We start from the raw sequence: 8,887 nt of genomic DNA on the forward strand, positions 1-8,887 counted from the left end.
CGATTGATGGCACTTATTAACATAACAGTCCGTCTATTATCAACTGCTCACAAGGCTGTAGGAGCCTAGGACATTTCTATTTTTAAAATGAGCATAAACATTCATAGCATTTTTAAAAAAGTTTATAGATTAATTAAGATTAGAACAGATGAATTCAGACATGAATATTAGGCTTAAAACACATTACGAGTTGAAACAGAATATCATAAAACACAGTACGCGCTAAAACATATTGTGAACAGCCTGAATGACGGTACTAATTTGAACATTAATTTTAACGTCTGTATTTATAACAATAACCTATTTCATATTTTTATTTAAAAATAAAAAAACGAGCATGTCCACAGTTCTACAGTTATTGGCGGTACCCTGTGTCACTGTCTCCCTTCCCCCGCTGGCCTGTACTCAGACTGCACTTCACGCTCCGGGTCGGTGTTCTGTCCATCTCTGATACCCTGTCAGATTTTGCTACCTTCCATGAAAAAAGTAGGTAGTACTTGTATGGGCCCTCCAAACCGAGGGGGAACTTTTAATTGAAACGAGAGAACTAATATCGAGCCTTACACGGCCCGGCCCGGGGCTAATAAGATTCCTCTGCCCAAGTCACTGTCCTCATTACACAGCTGCTGTTGCAGCCATTATAATAGTTTAGTTTTGTTTTTTAATGGTCATATTTCGTTTCGATTCTTTATTAATTTAATTCAGAAATATGATTGGAACATTTTATGTTTGTTAAATTCAAGTTTGTTTTTTAAATAGCCTACAAAGCGGCCAGCGCAAGACCGTGAGTTGAGCATTTTTGTCAGTTTATCCTTCTCAAAAAAACAAACAAACAAACAAAAGGATTAGCGTCATAATATTTTACGAATTAAGTAAAAAAATATGACAATGAAATCATGTCACATTACATGAAGTAAAAATGAATATATTACACCTGTATACTCCGCCAAAAAAATTTATAAAAAAGTACCTGTCATTCTTCACGTTTAAAACGAAAAACAGCAATAGGCTTACTGATTAAACTCGAATTGATTTATTTCACGAGACACTCGTTTGTATTAAATTGTTCAGTTTTTTTTTTAAACATGCACTCAAATATTCGTTATTATTTTCGTGCTGCAAATATTAAACAGGAAAATATAATTGATTCACATGCCGCATGAAAGGAGGCGACAGATCAAAGAGCGTAAAAAACATTTATTGTTTGTATTTTAATTCTATCTTTAAATTGATAGAAGACTGAGGCTTTGTGTTATAATAAAAAGTCCAAAGCTTATTGCGATTAAAACGTTACGTATTATTTCCAAGCATTTATGCCATAATTAAAAGCTTGTGAATAATCACATACGTTATTTACTTTCAGAAAAATCAACATAACAGAGTCGAATTTTTAAATGTTTAAAAAATGTTTATGGTTATCAAACCAGTGGAATATTACATTTTATTCCTTGAACAAATAAATCATTTTAATGCAGCTAGCTCGTAATCACGACTTAATACGTGGGAAACAGGAAGCTTCTCGCTTAGCACAGTGGAGCGCATCGTTTTGTTAACTTTGTGGTTTATTATTTTGAGTCGTTTGGAACGCGGTGACACAGAAAGACCCTCTCACAAACATATTGCTTTATAGATCTATTGGGTTTTGCCGCTCAGAAATGTCACGTAATCATAGGGCCTGACAATAATTCAATATCAATATGTATCGCGATAAAAAAAATTCAATAACGGTGATATGGTTTTTAAACACATTTCCGATATTTCGATATACCAGTGTTCCCCATACATTGATTTATTTGTGGCGTTTGACTTCGTTGAATAAATATGAGCACTGTACATTTCAAAATCACATGTCGCGGGTGTTTTATATGAATGTATCTCTGAAGGGGAACCGACTTGGTTTTCAGAAAAGTTTCGATTGCATTTTTTCATTTTATCTGATAAAGAAGCGTTCATAGTGCGCAGCTCCTTTGATTATAGCCGTTACTGGAGAAACCGCTGGGTCTACCACCACTCTCACAGCGCCTCCTGCTGGCAGACACAATCAGTTTGCATTTAAGCCGGCCGGCTCCCGCAACATGCTTTTTTTTTCCTGCAGCAAACTCAAGAGCACTCTTTCATACTCTTTAAACTGACTAAAGCACATTTGTTTCAATCTATATCCAAATTACTGCAAAAAACAGTAACATTTTGAAATATTTTTTACTATTTAAAATAACTGTTTTTATTTTAAAATGTAGTTTATTCCTGTGATCAAATGCTGAATTTTTCTCAGCATCATTACCAGTCTTGACATGATCTTCAGAAATCATTCTATTATGCTGATTTGCTGATTACTCAATATTTAAGAGAGTTGAGTACTTTTGTTCAGGATTCTTTGAATTGAATAGAAAGATCCAAAGCTATCAGCATTTATCTGAAACAAAGCTTTTGTAACATTACATTTTTGATTACATTTGATTTGATTACACTATTCCATTCAAAAGCTTTGAGTCAGCAAGCATCTTTCTTTCTTTCTTTCTTTTTTTGGAAAGAAATTATAGAAATTATTTAGCAGACTTATGCTTTAACATTGATCAAAGTGATGATAAAGACAATTTATAATGTTAAAAAGAAATTTCTATTTCAAATAAATGTTCTTCTAAACTTTCTATTCATCAAGAAAACCTACTCAGCTGGTTTCAACAAATTATTTTTGAGCCGCAAATCAGAATATAAGAATGATTTCTGAAGGATCATGTACTCAGAGTAATGATGCTAAAAATATAGCTTGAAATTCACAGGAATTAAAATACATTTTCATAATATTTCCAAAATTATAAAACAGTTATTTTAATTAGTTAAAAAATATTTCAAAAGTGTCTTTGCTTATTCTGCAGGGCTGTGTGAGCCAGAAGAAATTTTTTAACAAACATTAACAATAGTAATGTTCACGGAGCTTTGAACTGGGCTATAGTTCAATTTGAGTTAAAGATATTAATTTAATGCTTTAACCTGCTTGTGACTAGAGCGTCAAAAGGCATGGCTGAGTATATCGTCTAAAGGCAACCTACTTGATAAAAAGCACATGTCTTTATAAAAAAAACTTACCAATGACTGCAGACAACAAGCTTTTTTTTGACTGGTAGTATATCCTATGAGATATAGTATAGAAGGTCTTGGCAGATTTTCCGAATTTTAATTAGTGAAGTCCTGAAATCGATATTAATTTTCACATTATGTGAATGCAAGTTATGCCCATGACTACAAAATCATGCTGCACCGGCCTCGCTTTTTGTCGGGCTTTTCGTTGCTGTTACATTGATTTTTGATTGCAAAGAACTATTTGAAATACTAGATGTTTACTCGAGTCCACTTCAACACTGCCCCCCGCTCGCTTTACATAGCAATCACTTGTTTGGGTTTGGGGGTTCTAGGCAATGATGCTAAAAATATAAGCTTTGAAACACAGGATATAAATCATTTTAATAATATTTCCAAATCATAAACCAGTTTCTTTTCAAATAGTAAAAAGATTTTCCAAGATGTTACTTTTCTTGCTGTATTTTTTTCTAAATGCATCGGCTTGGTGAGCATATGAAATTCTTTAAAAACATTAAATCTTACTGTTCAAAAGCTTTTGACCTATTAGCCATAGTTTGAAGTTAAAGATATTAATTTTCTTAGGTGGACTGAAATGATGATTTTTGACAGTGATTTCCACATTTATTGTTTGTGGGCAAAATACAAAAAAAGAATGTTTTTTTTTTTTTTTCAAAAATATTAAATGGTTTTAAATGAGGTGTCAGACTTGGCAAATTCATTTTTCATAGAATTTATATACACTGACATCTGTTTTGGGCATTCTTGGCAGTTTTTACGAGGCTTTTTATAGTGTTCATATCGATATCGGAATTATATCGTATCGACCGAAATTAAGAAATATATCGTGATATAAATTTTGGCCATATCGTCCAGCCCTACGTAATCATGCTGCACGAATCAGCAGTTCCCTGCTCCGGCGCGGTTAGTGCTCACACTGCATGCACCGCGCCCTGATTAAACCATAGACTGTGGATTAAACTGAACTGCTCTGGTCCACTTCTTCCATCCAACCGCGTCCGAGCGCGGCACAGAGCGATCACATTAGTCAACCGAACCGGGCTTTGGGGGTAAGACGCGCTCGGGCACGCTTCACATCCTTAGAAAATAATCGCACAGCCTAATCGATAATCGGTCATTAAATCGACTAATCGAATATTCGAAAATCGTGACCCATCCCTACTGGAGACGGCTAAAGTTTTTTCATAAACATTAGCCGCGGAAACCCGTCTACATAGATCTCCGTGTAATGTTTGAACTGTAAAAGCTACATTTGACTATAAAAGTTTATAAAATATTTGCATAGGACCCATGCGTGCTATGGTCGAAGGACTCAGATGCTCCGTCCAAACCTCCTTCCTTTTCCTAAATAACAATATATAGAATTGACAGCCAGCTTTTATTTATTTATTTTTTTTTTACTCTGCATAGTGTCAGTATAATGTACGAAAAAAAAAACCAGGACTCCTCACCATCCACAACTCCCTCCGGGAAGAAAAAGATGAAGCTAGCGAGCACTGAGGCTAATCTGACAGACGCCATTGCAGAGGCGCTTTCAAAACAACAAGTAGCGCTTGACACTACGATTCAAAATACAATTATGACTACTAAGGACGACAAAAAATCCTCTATTAATCACCTCCAACAAGAACAACAACAAACAAACAAACAAAGAAACATACTTTCGAACGAAGACAGACAAGATTTAAGGGGAGATGTGACAGATAAAGAAGGATTTGAACATGTGCACAACAGAGCAGCATAACCTCACCTTGAAAATTGCGGAGTTAGAAGACAGGTCTCGTCGTAATCATTTACGTTTGATGGGGCTGCCGCAGGGCCGGGAAGGGGATGATCCAACTGGTTTCCTTCAAAAGATGCTCCCTATCTGGATACCTGCGCTGAAGAGTAAGGGATCGATCAAAATAGACCGCGCGCACAGAATCTATGGCTCCGGTACCAGGATCGACAGGTGATTCTTCAGGGAGCCAGGGAAGTGACGAAAACCGAACCAATTCGTGACCAAGAGTCCATACTGCGTTTTTTCGCAGACTACAGTGGGTTTACCTCCCGTAGACGACAGGCCTTCGGAAGCATTCAAAAGGAATTGCACACCCTGGGAATTCCAAACTTCCTCATATACCCCGCCACTCTTTGTGTCAGCTTTGGTGGTAATCAACACTCCTTTGATTCAGTCAAAAAAGCGGAGGATTTCTTAGTGGAAGCTCGTAATACTCCTGGATCGGGCGCCAGACGTATTGTCCTTTTATGGTCAAGAGCCACCTCCAGAGTCTATGGATGAGTAAAATTCACAAACCGTGATAGAAGTGAGTACGCCGATAATGTAAAGTGCTAGCAATGTTAACGACTCATTTCAGAGGAGTCCTGTTTACTTTTTTTTTTTTCTTCCTCTCTAAATCGGTCAAACATTTGTATTTTGTTTTATTTACTTTATACATATAATATACGGCTGTCACTACTGTTTATACCAGTGGTTCCCAACCTTTTTCAACTCACGGCCCACACAACCAAACACATATGTTTGCGCGGCCCACTGCAAAAAAATTAACTGACCCCGCTATTGTTGAGTTAATAACTTAGTACTCAGAAGCTAGATTGTTAACTGTATTTATTGAATGAACTAGGGCTGTGCGATATGAAAAAAAAAAAAAAAAAAAAAACCTATCGCGATTTCTTTGATCAATTTTGCGATTTCGATTTTAATCACAATTTTGACACACAAAGATATGCTTTACAGTCATGAATGCATTCAGGATGAATTTGAAACATATTTCCAAAAGAAAACCAATTAGATCTTTATCAAAAAGTTGTAACGTCTCTAGAACAGACATAAGTCAAAATAATCACTATAGTAAAGGTTTAAAATTTCTAGACTTATGGCAAAAAAATATAAATAGCCTAAATAAATCCTGTGTCCAGGGACTTTTTTTCTTTTTTGCCATGCATTGTTCATAGAGCTCATTAATTGTAGCGGTGCCTCAGGTGTTGAAATAGATTTGTTATACATTATACAGGTTCACACGTAGGACTACTCTGTTTGCAGTGCGTATACAGTATGTGTATGCGGTGCAGAAGCAGCAGCGAGAGCGCATTAATGTAACGCGAAAGCACATTAAATTAATGCGCGAGCGCGAATCCGCCCGCACACACGCACATTTCTTTTGCTCTGTCACAAAACCAGACGTGCTTGCTGAGATACACGCTGCACTCGCCCGCTGAAAGTTGCGCGCACAGTTTAAAACGCGTCTTCTCTATGGAGTCAAAGTAATACCATATATATATATATACGCAAAAAAATAAAGTTTTGCAAAAGAAAATAAAGTCTTGCAAACGAAAATTAAAGTATTGAGGAAAATAATTTAGCTTTTTGCAAACAAAAATAAAGAATTGCAAAACATAAATGATACCGCGCAAAAGCAATGATTTTGCAATACATATTTTCCATGGTCATATCTATTATTTTATTTGCAAACACTGATTTTTATTTTGCGTGTCGGTCCTAGTTTGAGCTTGCGCTGCAGTTTTTCCCCTGTGCGCTTCATTTTTTCTGCGCGTCTCGCTTTGTGGCGCTGTTTTGACGTGGGGGTGGAGTCAAGGGGCAGGGGCGTGTACAACATGCCTCCCTGGAAGTGACGTCATCGGCCCGAGACGCAGCTCACTGATCCAGGTACTGTCATGATGAGCAGATGCATGCGAGTGGATCGCTTCCTTTTATTCACTAGCATTAAAACATGCATGGTTTCATTTATTAACTTTATTAGCAAATGTATATGTGTATTAGCAGCGTTTGCTCAAGTTAAAGAAGTTGTTACCATGCACATCTGCTGTTTATTTCTCTCAATATGCACTCTTTTACTGGCATAAAGTTGCCTTGACGTTGGACGTTCGATATTCGCAAATCTAGGGACCGTCTCTAAAGTTACATGCGAAACTACTATACACTTCTCTAACGTCAATAGCATGCAAGGAGAATGACTAACAGTCATGAAAACAACTGTTAACTGTTTAATCCAGGTGTCAACTATAATGCACACCTTTTATATTTTTTGATAATTATTAAAATAAACTATAAATCATATGTAAAATATTGCTACTTTTCATTACCAAATGGACGTAAACACTAATTTAAAGCTCAAATGAAAAAAGCAATATTTTACATATGATTTACAGTTTATTTGAATAATTATGAAAAATATGAACGTGTGCATTATAGTTGACACGAAGATGAACAATTTACAGTATGTTTTATGAAATTGAGTCATTCTGTTCAAATGCTATTGAGCTTCAAATTATGGCATATTTTAAATTTGAGCCCATTCAGTAAACAAAATTATCAACATTTTACATTTGATTTACAGTTTATTTTAATAATTATCTAAAAATATAAAAGTGTGCATTATAGTTGACACCTGGATGAACAGTTAACAGTTGTTTTCAATGACTGTTAGTCATTCTCCTTGCATGCTATTGACGTTAGAGAAGTGTATAGTAGTTTCGCATTGTAACTTTAGAGACGGTCCCTAGATTTGCGAATATCGAACGTCCAACGTCAAGCCAACTTTATGCCAGTCACACACTTTTATAGCATTAAATGTGTATTGTTTCATTTGGTTAACTGCATGTGTATTAACAGTGTTTGTTTAAGATCTCTTAACCTGTGGGAGGACGCCAGCGCACAGAAGCGTTCTTTGTTCACATTAGTTCAGAGTTACTGCTAGTTTTAATGTAAAATTATGCAATTCACTTCATAAACTATAACGTACATCATTAAAGCAGGTCTACAACTCAAGTTTTATATCGATCTCGACTTCGTTTTTCATTTACATAACTCCTGGCATAAATTAATAAATGACTGTCATTGTAAGATAAAAAAAAATGAAGCTCAAGTCTTTTTTGGTTTAATTTTGCCACGAGTTTAATGCATAAACAAACCCGCGTGACCATAGCAACCTGAGATTATCAGAGATTGATCAAATATTTTTATCCATCCCACAGTCCGTTGATCGTGTCTTTTTATGTAAATATATGTGCATATAAGGCTTTTATTATTTTTATCATTATATATATATAATATATCCAAGTGGATGCTGCACACGGCTGCTGGGGTTGAGGAGAGACCCCCCACATGATCGTACAGCGAATTGGGTGTACAACAATACATTATAAAGCGCTATATAAATGCATCATTCATTTATTCATATAGGCTAACCGTATATAATAATTGATAATAATATTATATTAAATAGGGCTATATTTTTATATTTATTGTTATGCTTATTTCCCCTTTTAATTTCGTGTATTGCTTACCTAATTAACATTCTTTCAATTAGTGTTTTCATTTACAAATGAAACTAGCGAATTATTCATTTATAATTCTAGTATTTATTATTATAGGGTTAGGGTATTTATAGGGTTATTGTTAAATTCATCCTCCAAAGTGCACTTCCAATAAAAAATCTTTATTGACATGTCGGGCTTTTACAGTATAGGCTATTATTTACAAAACTCTTCAGGGCTGCGTTTTCCAAAAGCATCGTTAAAACTAGCAGTAACTCTGAACTAATGTGAACAAAGAACGCTTCTGTGCGCTGGTGTCCTCCCCAGGGGTTAAGAGATTTTAAACAAACACTGTTAATACACATGCAGTTAACCAAATGAAACAATACACATTTTAAAACTATAAAAGTGTGCACATCGAGAGAAATAAACAGCAGATGTGCATGGTAACAACTTCTTTAACTTGAGCAAACACTGCTAATACACATATACATTTGTTAATAAAGTTAAT

The sequence above is a fragment of the Cyprinus carpio genome, chromosome B3 (genome assembly GCF_018340385.1).
Source record: "Cyprinus carpio isolate SPL01 chromosome B3, ASM1834038v1, whole genome shotgun sequence".
NCBI classification, from domain to species: Eukaryota; Metazoa; Chordata; class Actinopteri; order Cypriniformes; family Cyprinidae; genus Cyprinus; species Cyprinus carpio.